Source organism: Leptonychotes weddellii, chromosome 2, assembly GCF_054177405.1.
Source record: "Leptonychotes weddellii isolate Sample4059 chromosome 2, ASM5417740v2, whole genome shotgun sequence".
In the NCBI taxonomy this organism is placed as follows: domain Eukaryota; kingdom Metazoa; phylum Chordata; class Mammalia; order Carnivora; family Phocidae; genus Leptonychotes; species Leptonychotes weddellii.
In genome coordinates this window covers 89213642-89231926 of record NC_138370.1, presented here as the reverse complement: position 1 = coordinate 89231926, position 18285 = coordinate 89213642, and the positions used below count along the sequence as shown (strand labels likewise).

General features: G+C 39.6%; 2 long non-coding RNA genes across 2 annotated transcripts in view; one reads left to right on the top strand and one right to left on the bottom strand.

Annotated features, from left to right (window-relative positions):
- The window catches only part of LOC115943400 (uncharacterized), a 438133-nt gene that overhangs the window by 194090 nt on the left and 225758 nt on the right, over positions 1 to 18285 (bottom strand). The gene's annotated exons all lie outside the window — the stretch shown is intronic.
- Positions 4870 to 17582, top strand: LOC145720331 (uncharacterized). Its single transcript, XR_014143248.1, has 3 exons — positions 4870 to 5303; positions 6418 to 6525; positions 17208 to 17582. It is a non-coding gene; the product is annotated as an uncharacterized LOC145720331 (long non-coding RNA).

The window sequence follows — 18285 nt, the reverse complement described above, 5'->3', positions numbered from 1 at the left end:
AATAAATATGAATTTACTTGATTTTTATCATTTTTACTCCTCTTTTAGCTCTCAAAGGTGTCACAGATGGGTGATAAATTTTAGCGGTCATTTATTTATTTATTTATTTTTATAAAGATTTTATTTGAGAGAGAGAGAGCATGAGCACATGAGCGGGGGTGAGGGGCAGAGGGGGAGGGAGCAGCAGACTCACCACTGAGCAGGAAGCCAGATGTGGAGCTCCATTCCAGGACCTAGAGATCATGACCTGAGCCAAAGGCAGATGCTTAAGAACTGAGCCACCCAGGCATCCCATTTAGTAGTCTTTTATTAATATGTAGGGAAACTGTTGAGTTAAGGACAAGGTTGGCTCTTGCTTGCTTTTAGGCCCTCAGATAAAAAATAATTTTTTTTCCACTGAAACATGACCCTCTGAACCTTTTGCTGGAAACTGAACATCCTTTCTGAGCCTCTGCTCTTGCTATTCCCTCCACCTAGAATACGCTCTGAATTCTTATAGTCTTTGCCTTTTGGCATTTTTCCTACACCTTACATTTCAAATTAAATGCTCTCTTTTTCCTCCATTCCGAAAGTATGAGATTTATTTCTCCTCTGAATAGATGATACTAATAATCATGAACACAAATGACAATCACTATGTGTCAGGTACTATTTATTCTAAGTACTTTAAATATGTTAACTCATTTAATACTCCTAACAACCTTATGAGGTAGATATTATTTTTATTATTCTTTTACAGATAAAGAAACTGAGTCATAGAGAATTTAAGGAACTAGCAGAAGTTTATGCCATCAATAACTGGAAATCACGGAATCCAATTTAAGCCGCTTGTTCCAGAGTCTGCCACCACGCTACCTCACCTCTCGAGGCAACAGCTGATAATTATTTTCCATTTCTATCGTCACTGACAGTAGTTTCAATCCTCTCCTCTCTGGGTAGTTACTTTTTAATATCTGACTCAATTCTCTTAGTAGCAGAGGCACTATAGAACATACTCTACCTCCCATACTACTCCCAAAGTAACTTTCTAAAACATGCATCTAAATAGCACCATCCAAGACATAACAACACAGAAACAAAACACAATAACCACACACACACAAAAAAATCCCTCAATTTCATATTTATCTGTTTAAAAACGTTTGTTAGCTCTTCGTTGCTTTAAGATAAAGTCCAAAGTCTACCATGGCACCAAGGGCCTTTTAATCTGATCCCAATCAACTCTTTCAACCTACCCTCTAGTACCCGGGACACCGCTCACTGTTCCAACCTTTATTCTCTGGCTGCACCTCTCAGGGAGTCCTAAACGTTTATGCCCACTTGTGTCTCCATATCCTTGTTAGGATTTCTCTCTGCCGGCAGGATCCTTCAGCCTTCCTCCCTCTCTCTCTTTCTTGCTCTCTGCTTCCCTCCTCACGTTCTACTTCTCTTCCACTTGCTCCCTTCTCTCCACTCCCCCTTCCTTCCCATCTCTTTGTGTCTACAAAATTCCAGCTCAGTTTTTCTCTTGGCAGTGTCCCATAAGCACCCTTTCATCACCAGCAAAATTATTCTATTTTCTTCTGAGATACCATAACATAGTAAACCTCTAATGTAGCACATGTCATATTGTATATTGTGATTTGCATTTCTACCTAGTTCCCCAGCTAACTAGTGAGTTGTTTGTGGGTAGGGGCCATGTTTTACTCACCTTATCCCCAGCACCTAGCACTTTGTGCAAGGTACACAGTAGGCACTCAAAAAAACGTCCTGTGAAATGATTTCTCTGTTTATTGGGCCATCTAATAGGGTCAAACACATTGATGGTTCTCCATAAGTAGTTTTTGAAAATTAGTAACCTGTTTCTTTTTGTCCTTTGGAGTTAGTATAGATCTGATTCTGAGATGCCTATGGATTTATTAGGGAGGATTAGGAAACCTACCACAGGATAATCAAGGCCTCCTCTCTAGCAAAGCTTCATATTAAGCCACAGTTTATACTGAGATGCACAGAAATTACTCTAGATCATTAAGTATTTAAAATATATATATTTTATATATTTACATAAAAATAGTGTTTTGTTGGCTTCAAAATAATAAATGTATAATTAAGCTATATATATGATTATGTTGTATTAAACTTGTGGCAATCTTTATAGAACTTGTCTTCATTCTTTTTTAAACATTAATGGAACAAAATATAGATAAGCATTTCTTCTTTGAGTTTCTGCATTAAAGGCACTGGGGTAATTTAACAAAGCAGTGCAAAAGAAACACTAAATGTGAGAAAATACTTCATTTCAAGGAATTATTCATAAGAGGGCAAAAGTAACAGCCAGACTGAGCAACCCAATTCCCCAGGAAACTTCATCAAATGATAACCATATTAAGCAGAGTGCAGGATGAACTATGATAGGTGTGCATGGTGTATAATAAATAAGGAAATGATAACCCCAAAGGCCAGCCAAAATACAATAAATAGTAGATTGGATTGCATTTGTCAATAGAAAGCCTTTGATAGAAAAATTTCTGGATTTGCCAATAAAAAACTACACAGCATATGGTTCATCAAAGCAGGATACTTTATATTTTTTTGAAAAATCAAATGTTTTAAGTAATTTGTGAAATTACTAAAATTTTAAATTTCTTCACAGATCAACATAACATGAAAATTAGTTTAAAAATCTCTGAAAATTCAGTGTAAAGTTTAAGCTTGCATTAATTTCCAGTTGAGTAGAATGCTTTTACACTAACAGTCATATAGATTTTTCTAGAACCATTTATTTGAATAATATTAATCATTATATCATAACTAAAATACACTTAGAGCATTTTTATTTATTACAAAGACAGTTTTTTGAGGGGGTCTTTGGCTACCTTGACTTATACCTTGACTGTAATTTTGGGAGTAGAGTAATGCAATTAGACTGTAGGAATCAAGAAGTGGTGGTCATTTCTTGTTTAGCTTGCATTTCTCTTGCTTTCTTCTGAGTTTATACTTCAGTATAATTGAAAACCACAGGGGTTCCAGACCATTAATTTCTCAAGGTCAGTCCTTGATGCTAGGCTGATTTTCCTTGTGTTCATTTCTTCCCTGCTATACAGGTCCAAGGGCTTCAGCCTTATCAATCATTCTCTTTAATATCATTAGCATCTTCTCTAGTGTTCGCTGGCTCTATAATGAGGAGGATATTATCTCCTCAGCTCCTACTTCCCTAGAAACAAGCACAGGAGACACTTTTCATTTAAGAATTTTACTGTTACTCACTGTAGGACAGAGTCGTGATAAAAATGATCAGACAAAAATCACAATGATTAAGAAAACTTACATTTTTTTTAAACGACTTTATTTTTTTTAGAACCATTTCACGCAAGGAAGGTGCAGAGAGTTTCCCATATAAGCCCTGCCCCACCCTTATAATGTTTTAATGCATATTGTCTCCTCACAATTTCCTGATATGGGAAGGCCTAGAAACTCTCGGGATTCCTGTTCTACTCTGTTATTTTTGGTGGCAAATATCATGTATTTCCTGTTTCCAGGCCCAAAGATCCATTTCTCTGTAAAGGCCTGTATTCCCAGTTACATAGACCTGCAGATGCCAAATGATAGATATATGTCCGAGTTACTTTTGGGGTACACGTTTCAGGGCCTTTCTGTCTTGACTCCCTTCTCAGTGGCCTCACAAGTCAACCTACAGCATGCTCTCCTATGATGTTCCTCATCCACACCTTTCTTTGAAGAGTCATGATTCCTGGGTGTCTTGGGGATGATACAATAAATAAGCCTGAATGAGTGGATCTTCAGTTTCATTAACGCCTCATGCCTGATACATCCTGAGGCATGTGTTATGGATGTGTTAGTTTAGCCCAAAGGTGCTCTTGTCAAGGCTTATATATAAGTCACCAAGAAAACACCCCTCCCCCCCATTCAGTGTTTCAAATATCCAGTTTTAGGTCCATCCTCTGCCTACACTATCACCACCCTCATCCCATAACAAGTCACAGAGGCCTGGTCTGGAGGCTCAATAAAAGGGTGAACTTGGCTGTGAGTTAAGCCTTAGAGGCCAAAATATCAATTTCAACGAACATCAAAATTTTATATATCGTTCATGTCAGTTAGGGGAAAAGTAAACTCAAAGTGTTCTAAGATAAAAGCAAGTTACATTACTATCCTGATGAATAAACAAGATGATGATGGCTATAATAATGTCTGTTCTGTGGATTACTGGCTCTATGATTAGGTAATTGAAAAGACAAGTAGGAACACCAGGGGTTTATGGAGGTAGCAACTGCAAGAAGCAACTCTGCCCTGCCCGCCAGATAGGTCTAAGGGAATAAAGGGAAGAAACTGGAATTATTTATTTATTTATTTATTTATTTATTTTTAAAGATTTTATTTATTTATTCATGAAAGACAGAGAGAGAGAGGCAGAGGGAGAAGCAGGCTCCCAAGGAGCAGGGAGCCCGATGTGGGACTCGATCCCAGGACCCTGGGATCATGACCTGAGCCGAAGGCAGACGCTTAACCATCTGAGCCACCCAGGTGCCCGAAACTGGAATTATTTAAACATGGAAGTTTGAAGGTGGGACTTCGAGGGGCCGGCCCAGACTTCTGAGGGGGCTTGCTGCTTGTCTGGTGCTGGCGTCTCTATGGGGAGTCATAAGACTGGTGTTGCAAGTGTTGGAATAGCTACAAACTGGAATCCAACGCTGCTCTCGGAACTAACTGCTCAGAACAGGAAACAATCAGGTAGGAACAAGCAGCTTCTCCCTTCTCCGGCGTCTCACGCTCCCTCCACCGCCCCCTATTGGCAGACTTAATAAGTAGCCGCAGGCAAAGCCGAAATGCAGTTTGAGAGTTCTCGCTCAAACTCAAGCGTCACACCACGGAATGTGGGAGGGTGAGTTTGAAGCCCAGAGGCACAGTATGATAACTGACGTACTGAACACGGAACCTTGAGGGGCATATTTAGTGGGTGGAGTGGTGAAAGGAGGAAAAAGGATCATAAAAGGAGAATCAGGTTGGTAAATGTCAGAGAAGGAGGTAAGAGGTTTTTAGCAGTGTTAAGTATTGTGGCTGAAGAAAGACAATTGGTTTCACAATTGAAATTTGGCTAAGAAGGCTTGTGTGGAGTCACTGAAACAGGCACTAGATTATAATAAAATGGACACAGTGTATGTTGACTCCTTTTTCAATAACTACAAAAGGAAGGAGGTAGAATAACCTAAAAATAAAGTACTTTATTAAAGATGGGGAAAAAATGACTGCAGCTATAGAAAAAATATTATGTGGAAAGGAAGGATGATTTTAACGCAATTATCAAGGTAAGTGATAAGGTGTTTTGCTGAGAATGAATGTAGCTGTAGTGGGGTTGGGACCTGGGAGAATGAAGATGGTTCAGAACACTTCATGTGTGGGATTTAACAGGGGCGGGAATATTCCAGATCTGAGACTGTAAGAATCTAACATAGTGATTCCTAGAAAATCTTTAACCCAAATCAGGATTAAGAATTATATACACTTGGATCGAGTGTGTATGTAAGATTCTAAGCCTCCAGTTTTGTTTCTGTAACCCAGGGTTTTTCAAATTAGGTGTTATTGACATTTGGAGTCAGATAAGTTTCATTGGGAGTGGGGGTTGTCCTGTGCTTTGTAGGGTGTTTAGCTGCATCCCTGGCTGCTACACACTAAATGCCCAAAGCAAACCATCCCCTCCCCAGCATCATGATAATCAAAAAAATGTCTTCCGACATTGTCAGATGTCCCTGGGAGGCAAATTACCCCCTGAGAACCACTGCACTGCTCCAAGAGATTAACAAAGGCTCTGCTGATAAGTTGGTTTCTGGTTGCAGGGCTCCCTTGGCAAAATCTATATTTTCAGCTTCTTGTCCTTTTCTGGAATCTTGGTACCTCCTAATCCTGGTTGGGTCGGCACTTCTGATGTGGTTTTTTTTTTTTTTTAATTTATTTTGAGAGAGATACAGAGAGAAAGAGAACGCGTGCATGTGCAAGTGCACACACGTTGGGGGAGGGGCAGAGGGAGGGGGAGATCATCTCCAGCAAACTCCGCCCTGAGCACTGAGTCTGATGTGGGCTCAGTCTCAGGATCCTGAGATCATGACCTGAGCCGAAATCAAGAGTCGATGCTCACCAACTGAGCCACCCAGGCATCCCACTTTTGATGTGTTTAAATAGATGTTTTAAAAAATGTGTTTGGCTTTTCTACTACTCTCTGTGACCATTTTGTTCTGTTGAAAGATATCACCTAATACTCAGAAACACAGTTTCAAGGAACTATCTTTTAATATTATTATTTTGTTAATTATATTATTTTTCCTTATCCTAACCACTGATCAGCAAGCTTCAACAGGCCAAATCTGCTCTTGCCTGTTTTGGAAGTAAAGTTTTATTACAACATAGTCACACTATCATTTCCAGATTGTCTGGCTGCTTCTGCAGTAAGACTGCAGAGTAGTTGCCCCAGAGAGCTAAGGCCCTCACTTCACAGTTTGCCAAGCCCTGCTCTAGATCTTGGATACCATGAAGGTAGGAACCAAGAGTTTGTATCTCTAATGTCTAACATATTATAGCTGAATGACTGCATATATGAATTTTCTTCAATTTATCAAAAAATATACATTGAATTCAGTCACTTTGTTTTTAAATGTCCAAAGGCAACAAAAGATTGTCTACATTATTATGTGTTATTTAGGTCAAATGGCATGGTTGGTTGCGGGGGAGGGGCAGAGGGAGAGGGAGAGAGTCTTAAGCAGACTCCATGCTCAGCACAGGGCCTGAGGTGGGGCTTGACCTCACAACCCTGAGATCAATCAAGAGTCTGCCACTTACCAACTGAGCGGAATGGTTTAAGAGTAGAGAGCAGATTCCTGATTGTATCTATTGTTTTATTTTTTTCAGTCATAAACCTCCCCTTTAACTGTTACCAAAAAAAAAAAAAATGTATTATTTGTTACAAGGCGAATAGGCAAAGTAAATGCTTCAGTGTAAATCAGTCATCCCTACAGATTTTTTTAAAAGACTTATTTATTTTTTAGAGAGAGAAAGAGTAAGCGGGGGAGGGGCAGAGGGGGAGAGAGAGAGAAATCCTCAAGCAGACTCCCCGCTGAACGCAGAGCCTGACCTGGGGCTTGATCCCAGGACCCCAAGATCCTGACCTGAGCCAAAACCAAGAGTCGGCCGCTTAACCGACTGAGCCACACAGGCATCACTACAGAGATTTTAAAAACAGTAAATTTATTAAAGGTGGTCATTTACTTCATCTTTCTGTTAATAGAACAGTTCCACATGCATATTAATATAATTCATGGTACATGTTTTCCTTGAAATTCATCTGGAGAATATAATAATTTATATTTGATATATTTGATAATTATTTAATAAGCATGCCTTCCACATAGTTTCCCTCAAGAGCAGATAACATTTGAAACAGGTTTTTCTCATCTTTCACAGACAACATGAAGTAGAGGTAAGTGGCTCACAAGTAGACTCATAAGCCAAAGAAAAGAAATGATTTACTAGCTTAGTTGTCCTTGGACCAAAGTAATATTAGTGTTGTTGTATGGACAGTTGTACCCTGTAGGCTTCCACTTTAAAACCTTATAATTCTTATTAATGATTTGTTCTACTAAACTTTAATGATGAATATTGTTAGTCAGATGTTATCCTGAATTCATTTTGCATCTTTAATATTAACATCTGTGTATTTGTCATTCCATTAATTCGGTGACAAAAGCACATTTACCATACTATAAATCTTATCAGTCTTTGAACAAAAGTGACTTAAAACTCTGAGACAGTGTTATTTTATGACTTTGGGTTGTACCTGGGTAGTATCTATGATTTTTACTCATCTCTTGAAGGCTGTTGGTAACTCTTAATGATTTACATCCCAGGGTTTCCTTAGCCAAAACAATTTTGTAAAAGAAACTAAAGGGTTTGTTTTTGAAATGAGTGGTTATACTAACTAGAAAGCATGCCTCTGTTTTACAGGGCTTAAAACAAAGTATCTTGCATCATTCCAACATCTGGATTTCATTTATTGCTAAAGCAGGATAAGATGGATTTGGAAAGAATAGAGTGAAATCAGGTTTAATGATCATTATCTTAATTTTGGACTGAAAATTTCCCTGCAAGTCAGGCTCTGTCATGTTTAACTTTGAATGTGCACTTCACAGGAATAAAAGTTGCAATGATCTAACCCACTCCTGTTCTCCCTCTGACTTCAAAAAAACTACTTAGTGAAAAATTTTGGAGTAAGAGACGTAATGTTACTTGAAATTTCTGTGCAAGGGTTCTGTTAGACTTCACATATATATTTTTTTAACTGCCTGCACTTGTTTAAAAACTTTATTCCTCCAAAAGTACAATATACTTGCTCTGTATTTTACAGCTTTTCAAATTGATTATCTAAATTTGGGTGACTCTTGGATTTTCAAAATGCATTCATAAATGAGATACATCAGAAAGAATGACGTATCTTATGTGTGCATTAAATTTTCCTATAATGAGGGGCGCCTGGGTGGCTCAGTCGTTAAGCGTCTGCCTTCGGCTCAGGTCATGATCCCAAGGTCCTGGGATCGAGTCCCACATCAGGCTCCCTGCTCTGCGGGAAGCCTGCTTCTCCCTCTCCCACTCCCCCTGCTTGTGTTCCTGCTCTCGCTATGTCTCTCTCTGTCAAAAAAATAAATAAAATCTTTAAAAAAAAAAAAAAATTTTCCTATAATGATAACATAATTAAAAAAAATTTTAATCTATGCTAATGTTTATGCATGTTTATGTGTGCCTTTCAAAAAACTTTTCTCACATTTTCTTGAAATTTTGTAAATATTTGGCAGATGATTTTCTCAAACATGACTTTAAAGTTTTGATTTTAAAACTACTTAAAAAATTGTTTTATACCTTAAATTGAAGGTATTAAGCTTAGGTTTTAAGTTCTTTGACACATTTTAAAGATTTATTTATTTATTTTAGAGAGAGGGAAAGGGAGAGAGAGTGTGTGTCTGTGCACATGCAAATCGGGGGAGGAGCAGAGGGAGAGAATCTTCAAAAGCAGACTCCCCACTGAGTGTGGAGCCCAGCATGGGGCTTAATCTCATGACCCATGAGATCATGACCTGAGCTGAAACCAAGAGTTGGACGCTTAACTGACCGAGCTACCCTGGTGCCCCTAAAAGCTACTTTTGATTTAAAGATAGAAAGATTTTTTTAAGACCTTTAAAATTCTTGCAGAGAAGGAATTTTTCATATATAATGATCCTATTCCCAATAGTCCTAATCATTACTGGTATCAGCACTAAAAAGGAAGAAAAAGATAGTAATAGGAAGAATAGAACTAGAAATATAAAAAGAGACCTGGAAGTTTTATTTCAAATGACAAACTTCTCCTGGAAGTCAGAGCTCTTGGATGTTGGAATAATTACCCAGGTTGAGAAGAATTAAAATGGAAGGAAATGCTATTTTTAGAGATATTTAAGGCCAGATCTGGCAAAGCACTAAAAAACAAAATTCAGGAAAATCCCCAGAATGTGTTGTCAGGGCAATGACCTAAGTGACTTCCATGGAACTTTTTTCTGTGTACCATTGATGTGGGAGGAGGGCTCTGGAGTTTGGTTTGCTCTCCTACTGATTCCAGTGTGACCTAAGGCAATTTACTTGACCTGACTGCCAGTTTTCCCTCTCTCCAGAGAGTTTAGAAAATGACACTTACTAGGTGGAGCTTAATGTTTGTATCCACTTCAGGATTTCAAAGAGAATACTATCATGATGGAAAAAGTATTATTGACGAAGGACAGTTGGAAGAAAGGCAGGCAGGGACAAGGGGCCCCCACCCTAAGAGGAAACCACCCTTAAAAGGATTTTACACCATCCTGGAAGGAGCCCTTCACCCTTCCCTACATGATAGATAGATGACAAAAACCTGGTTGGATGACAGGTGCAGGGAAGGTTAATCAAATTAAAACAGCCTGTCAATAAGCCCATACAAACCCCTAGACTTAGAAACTCCAGTGGCAACCCTCTCAGATCCCCTTCTTCTTTGGGAACTTTGTACTATCACAGCGCTATCGCTCAGTAAACCTTGCTTTGCTGCGCACCACTCTGTCCGGTCTACCTCTGCATTCTTCGAAGCAGCGTGACCAAGAACCGTGGGCACTAAAGAAGAAGAAATCCTGTAACATTATTCTTTGTTACTCTACTTGTTGGTTCACAGAAGTTGAAACCTGGAATTAAAATTCAAACCAAATTTAATATGTTAGTTTGACTACCTTTACAGTGTTTCCATTACATTCAGCGTGATTCTGTGCAATTTCATTCCAGGTGTATTTGCTGAGGAGCTACTGTTGCCTTCAGAAAACTCAAAATTTTGAACCCATAAAAATGGATTCCTTGACCCTGTTGGGAGGCCAAGGGGTTCCCTTGCTTGAAGAGCAGAAAAAGAATCTCCCAAGTCCCTATCTGGTTTAGCAGTTTCATTAAATCTGGATGTGATGCACAGTGGAAGATCGTATAGTCAACCCATCAGCAAATATATACTATTTGAGCTGCTAGGGAATTAGGAGAACCGCAACAGAATCCCAGTCACGGATGAAACCAGTTGCTCTCTCGGGCTCGTTTCACAGTTCTGTTGAAGGGTGTAATAATATTTCCACTACTTCATGGTTTTCTGAGAAACCTGAAAGGCAGTGAATTGGGAAAGTGTCCTGAGTCAAAAAATTAATAAATCACTACTAATTACAATAACAACAAAAAAAGCCCAAGTGCCTCCTACATTCCAGCACAGTGCTGGGCATCAATTTACCTCATCAATTCTTTACAATAGCCTTTTCTTTTCCACACATGAGGAAACTGACGCCTAGGAGCCACAGTAACCAGCTAGAGGGTGGGGGGCAGACAAGTGCAGGCCTGTCTAATTCCAAAGAGGTATGAAGAGTAATGAATTCCGGTCAGCTGAACATATGCTCCTCAGATGCAGGAGTGGCCATTTTATGTTCTCTTTGCTCCATTATTGCTGGCCGCCTTGCAGGTGATTAGCAATTTTCTAGGAAATTCCTCACTTCTGTGGGAAGCCTGTTGCACTGACCTGCAATGAAAAGGTATTTCCCTCCAAAAACTTTCCACTAATGCCTGTGTTCCCATCCAGGAAGATCCCTCGTAGATAGCAAAGGGAGAAGTTTAAAGGGAAGATTTATGAAGCAGTTATTATATGCCAGGCACTTGTTTAAAAAATAGGTGTTTAAAAACATTTCACTTATTGCTTAGAGCAACTTCGAAAGAGAATACGGAGGTTCAGAAAAGACAAATGATGGGGGCACCTGGGTGGCTCAGTTGTTAAGCGTCTGCCTTCAGCTCAGGTCATGATCCCAGGGTCCTGGGATCGAGTCCCACATCAGGCTCCCTGCTCAGCGGGAAGCCTGCTTCTCCCTCTCCCACTCCCCCTGCTTGTGTTTCCCTCTCTCGCTGTGTCTCTCTCTGTCAGATAAATAAATACAATCTAAAAAAAAAGAAAAGACAAATGATGCACCCAAGGCTGTGCAGAAAATAGCAGCAAAATGGGGGGGGGGTTCAATTCACATCAAGCCCCTGCCTCTTCCCATTACCTGTGTTGCCTCTGAAAAGGATACACTTATAGTGTCTAGTTTGGTCAAAATATTTTTATGATTTTATGATTTTTTAAAAGATTTTATTTATTTATTTGACAGAGAGAGAGAGGGAACACAAGCAGGGGAAGCAGCAGGGAGAGGGAGAGGGAGAAGCAGGCTTCCCGCTGAGCAGGGAGCCCGATGCGGGGCTCAATCTCAGGACCCTGGGATCATGATCTGAGCCGAAGGCAGACGCTAAACAGACTGAGCCACCCAGGCACCCCTGATTTTACTATTTAAAGCAACAATGGTAACCACCAGCACTTCAGCTACATGGAATAGGTCTCTGTTCAAATATTACCTCCTCCTGAAGAGAAGCTGTCCTCTGAGGTAGCCAGCCTACCCCTACCCCATGCCTGCAGCTTCATTGTTCTTCATAGCACTTGCCACCATCTGACAAAACATAGGGTTGTCTTCATTGTCTGCCCTGCCTACTGGAATATGAGCTTCTAGAGGGCATAGGCCTTGTCTGACTTGTTAATTTCCATGTCCCTCATGCCTAAAACAGTGACTGAAATAAATAATAAACATTGGTTACATGAATGAATAAATTAAGGCAGGTTTTTTAAAACCAGGATGGATAGCAAGCATGTGACAGGTTGGTAGTAGAGTATGGTTTAGTCTGGAAAACATTACTTTGATACAAGAAAATGCAGCAATCTGAATCATATTTTTGCTTAATAGGTTAAAAGTGATTCCTGACTTAAACTACTACCTAGAATTTGGCTCCAATATAAAGTTTCACTCAGCAACCCCATCAGCATTATTTATTTTATTTGTTAGGCATTTTTAACACTACTATTGCAACTTTTGGGCATTTTGACATTATAAGTGTAAATGTATCTCTTTTTAATATTATTGACTTTCAGAAGCATAAAGGCAAAGCAGACATTTTAATTCATTTTGTGAAGCTTTGAAGTAAAAGAGGAGGGGGAAGACTGATGAAAAATCAAAAAATCAGAAAAGGGACAACTAAGTTATGAAAATCTAAAAAGTGTTAGTTTTACCTGTTAAAAAAGCCCCACACAAATTAGCCAGCTCCCACAAACATCTCAAAATTCAGATAAATAACAATATTTTTATTAATTAACTGACACACCTCTTTTTCCCCCTATATTTCTTGCTTGAGTACTCTTTGATCTCTTCTTTATATGGCAAAAATTTCATGATATAACTTTTTCCATTAACATCTACCAGAGTTAATCAATAGTAGTTTTTATAATTGGTAATAGGGTTGCACACAACATGGGACTTCTCGTACCGAAGTAATCAGTGTAACATGGCTACAGATTTTTGCCTATAAACATAAGAATTCTAATAAATTTTATTTTTTATAATAGCCATAATGAATGTATGGTGCATTTATCATTGTATATGCTGCATTATCTGGCATATTCCGGAAAGGAGGCACCTTTGCATTTGACTAGGCATCAATAAGAAATGAATTCTTCACTGGCGATTTTTGTGTTTAGCCATTAGAAGAGTATTCCACAGACTAGTTTGTGGCACTGTACATTTCAACCTATGTTTTCCTCTACTACACAGATACGTACTGTGTCAGCACCTTAGAATGGGTTGATGCTGTGATAGGACCTCTGGCCCTGCCCTTTAATGTTTTCACACAGGCAAATGGACACAACACATGGTAAGCGTATGCCTGGAAGCTCTTCATTCCTATGCTGGGCAACTGGCAATAACTTTTCCCTGAATGCGATTGTGAACCACATAAACATCTTTCATGAAACCCAAGCTGAACAAATCCCCACCTCATCTTCCCCTTAGCTGGGTTCCAAAAAGGCTCGTGGGTACTCCACCATCACTTGCAGGGGACGTTGGATGAAAAAGACAATAATCTTAACCAAATTCAGTTGAAGTATTTTACTTCGGCAGATTTTACAACAGCATATGCACATGTAAACACATTGTTGGTGTTCCTTCCAGAGCCTTGGAAGGGATCCCAGAAGGGAGGGTCCTGAGCTTTAGCTTCACTAACTTCCTATTAGATTCTCCAGTAATGGGTACACATCTAATACACTTCAGCTACACTAACTTCCATATCTTTTTTGTATTGACCAAGTGTATTTTTGCTGTTCTTCCTGCCTTTCAAATCAAATCGTTATCAATTGGGTCTCAGCTCACGGAGGTTTTTCTGATCTCCTGTGTGTATCACTCCCATTACTCTGTCATACCACCCTGTTCCTCTCTTTTTAGCCCCCATTTCTCTCACCATTTTGTGTACATACTTATTGTCTGCCTTCTCTGGTGAAATGTGGGCTCCACGAGGGTAGGAATGTTGCCGAGGATGCTCACAAAAAAATCATTTTTTAAAAAGATTTTATTTATTTATTTGAGAGAGAGAGAGAGAGCACACACGAGTAGGGGATAGGGACAGAGGGAGAGAGAGAAGCAGACTCCTTGATCCCAGGACCCTGGGATCATAACCTGAGCCAATGGCAAATGCTTAACCGACTGAGCCACCTAGGCGCCCCCAAAAAATCATTTGAATGAATGAATGAATGAATGATAAGCTTAAATGTAAGTATCTTTCTAATTAACTCAAGAATATTATTTTATAATTTTAATAAATGTACTCCAACTCTAGTTCCCCATCTCACTGGTAGGAAAGCCAATCTCAGGTATCTTTTAGAGCCACTTCCTTCCCAGGGTTTGCAAAGTTGTCGGGATTCAGCAGAGTGGCAGGTCATCACTCATTTGCCTTCACTGGTCACTGAACTGTCCACAGTCTTGGCCAGCAGTCAGGTACCCAGCTGCAGCTTCTGTGATATGCATGTGGCTGAAAAGTGTTGGCTAAGGTTGGGAGCCCTGCTTTTGGTGTCCAGTCTCCCTCCAGAGACCCTGTAGCTGTTTCCATCTTGCCATTATTTCTCTGACAGCAGCTTGGTGGTCAGCACTACCTGGGAGACCCCCAGACTGCCATACTCCTAGTTAGGACTAAATCCCTCCCTTGCTTTTCTCAAGGGCACTTTCCTTGCTTTTCTCTCTACTCAGGATGCCTTGCAAAATCATTTCATGGAGTTTAGGCCGTACAGAACTGAGAATCATTGTTACCACCTTCTATTCTTGCTCAGTCAAAGTCCCTGAGTTAAGGAAGTAGGAAGGGTCTGACTACTTCCTTGGAAGAGGAACAAGGGGGAAATCTGAAGAATGAACAAAATTATGAAAATCTCAAGAATTATCCTGCCACATACCTTTTATATATTTGTATATTGAAGAGGAAACTAACTGATACTTTGGCTGCCTGTATGCTCTGCCTCCCTATTATGGGCTGAAATTTATCCCCCAAATTTATATGTTGAAGCCCTACTCTGCAGTATCTCAGAATGTGACTATATTTGGAGATAAAGTCTTTCAAGACAATTAAGTTAAAATGAGGTCATCGGAGTGGGCCTTAATCCAATATTACTGGTGTCCTTATAAAAAGAGGAGGTTGGAGAGACAGGTACAGAGAGAAGATGATGTGAAGGCCCTTGGAGAAGACAGCCATCTACAGGCCAAGGAAATAGGCCTCAAAAAATTCTTCTGACACCTTGATCTCAGGTTTCTAGGCTTCAGAATTTTGAGACAATAAATTTCTCTTCTTTAAGCTACCCTGTCTATGGTACTGTGTAGTGGACACCTAGCAAACTAATATACTCCCTCGTGCTGTGACGTTGGGCAAGGCAGCACCTCTGGGCTTTAGGTACAAGTAGGAGTTGCTGGTGTGCATCTCCTTAGCTCTGCAAGCCCGGATGATGGGATTTTAAACCACCACCGGCAGCAGTGGTAGTTTCTCCCCAAACCACATTCAGCCTCAGAGCAAGAGAGAGCACATAGATGAACAGGGAAAATGTTGTTAGGATGGCTTGAGGGTGTCTTCTTTCACGCTGCCCCTTTTCGCTTGCCCTGGAATGCTGCAGAGAACCATCACCACCTGCTCAGATGGCATTTCATGCACGTGCATTCCAGGAAACAGCACAAATACTCGAGTCACAGCAGGCCCTAGCGGGGTCAGCGGATAATGAATTAGTGATTCTCCAAGAGTCAGAGAGTTGCCTCACTGTTTAATGTGAGTTCACAAATGTTTATCCATCATGTGGATTATCTATCTATTTTTTTAACACTTAGGATAAAGTTCTGTTATCTGTAATTAATTCCAACAAGCATGTTTCCTCCAAATGTTAAGAACGATCATTTGAAAAGATCTTGTTGTTTTTGTCTGGAATATTAATTTCTCTCCACGTGTGCTATTTTATGTCTAATTGTTGTCAGTCCCTCTTTGTGCAGAAGGAAAACTTAAAACAAAACAGTAACAAAATACATTGTCTCAAAGCTCTAAATTTTAACTCTGATTTTGGAAGGTATAATTTAGTGACAGTTCCAAATAATGATTGTAGCCCATGGAAAAAGTGGTTTTGTTTGTTTAAAAACATAGATGCTATCATTTAAATCTTACCTTTAATAATTCATTGACATTACCCTACATGTTTCCTTAAAAATTATCTTTACTCTTTCTGATGTTTCAAATAATACTATCTGAAATACAAAACATGCAATATTTACTAGTAAAAACAAAGTAGCAAAATGATACTGTCAGTAGATATCACGAATCATATTTTCAGTTCATTTTTTGACATTACAGACAAATGCCCTCCAGTTTTTTGGAGAAAACATGTCTAAATCTATTTTTTCTAATATGTTTATTTAACTCCATCTTCATTGTCCTAAAACGTATACACACACACACACACACACACGCACACACATTGCACTTTTATAAAATATGCTTTTTGAAACTGAAACTTTTTTTTTTTTTTTTTTTTTTGACAGAGAGATAGAGAGCACAAGTAGGCAGAGAGGCAGGCAGAGAGAGAGGGAGAAGCAGACTCTCCACTGAGCAGGGAGCCCGACGTGGGGCTCGATCCCAGGACCCTGGGATCATGACCCGAGCCGAAGGCAGCCACTTAACCGACTGAGCCACCCAGGTGCCCCGAAACTGAAACTTTTAATGTGTATGTATCCTATGGGGACTTCAATCCATGTGGTTTCGTTTGGTGATTCATTCAAATTTAACTCACATAAGTATATTAGCTAATGTTGTAAGATGCCTGCTAGGTTTCTGATTTTTTTTTTTTTAAGGCCTTTTGATCGAGACACCTGGGTGGCTCAGTCAGTTAAGTGTCTGCCTTTGGCTCAGGTCATGATCTCAGGGTCCTGGGATCCAGCCCCTCATCAGGCTCCTTGCTCAACAGGGAGCCTGCTTCTCCCTCGGCCTGCTTCTCCCCCTGCTTGTGCTCTTTCTCTCTGACAAATAAATAAATAAAATCTTTTAAAAAAAAGGCCTTTTGATAAACACCAAGTTTTGGTGGCCCAAAAGGAAGGAAGAGTTAGGTTTGGTATAGATATTGAAATCATGATGTATTATTACAATTTTGGTTTTTCTAAACTTCAGATAACTTTACATTAATATTGTGAGATAATAGAAAGTATATATTGGTCTCTGCCCCCAGTTCCTGGGACACTAGGAGCATCTCCTGCTTTAATATTGGTCTTTGACTTTTGTTCCTGATACAGAACTCCTGGAATCCTTGTGATTTCCTGGGTGATGGGAGTGTCATTTGTTCTTCTGCGTGGGCTTCTGGATGAGGGCTGGCCACTGGAGAGACCAAGCCATGATGAGAAGCTTGGAATTTTCAGCTCTGCCACCCATTTTCTTGAGAAGAGTTAATGATCCATCATGCTTACACGATGCAGCCTCTATAAAATTCCAAAAGTACAGGGCTTGGAGAGCTTCTGGATTGGTGAACACTTGGAGGTGTTGAGAGAGTGGTGTGTCTGGAGAAGGCATGGAAATTCTTCATCCCTTCCCATATACCTTGCCCTACCTTCCATCTAGATGTTCATCTGTATCCTTTTTCAGATCCTTTAATAAACAGTTAAACAGTTAAATGTAAGTAAGTATTTCCCTGAGTTCTGTGAGCCACTCTAGCAAATAATCAAATCCAAGGTTTGGAACCTCTAATCTATAGCCAGTTGGTCAGAAGCACAGATGGTAACCTGGACTTGCGACTGGGGTCTGAGGTGTATATGTGTGTGTTGGGGTGGGGGGAGACACATCTTGTGGGACTAAGCTCTTACCGATGGGATCTGATGCTATCTCCAGGTAGATAGTGTCAAAATTGAGTTGAATTCTTGGATATCCTGCTGGTGTCCTGATAATTGCTTGATGGTGATGTGGAGCTACATTCTGCACTCCCACTCCCACTCCCACATATTTTTTAGTAAAAAATTGACTTAGAAAAATAACAAAGAGGCATGAGCCAGCATAGGTGGCCAATGTGAAATTATTGTAGAGTAAGTCATTCCTACAGGAATATTTTTGTTTTATAATGTGGTTTCCCAATTCGTGTTAGGCTCAGAAATCTTACTGTGCTGTCAAAATTGGGAAGGATAATATAGGTATTATTTGTGGAATGAATAATCAAGTGAATGAATGAATGAATGGATGGTATTATAAAACAGAACATCTGACACATTGTTAAATCCTTTAAATGGTATAGAAGTAGAATTAGTCTAAGATCTTTTTTTTATTGAGGTGTAGTTGACTTGTTACATTATGTCAGGTGTACAATGTTACATTAGTTTCAGGTGT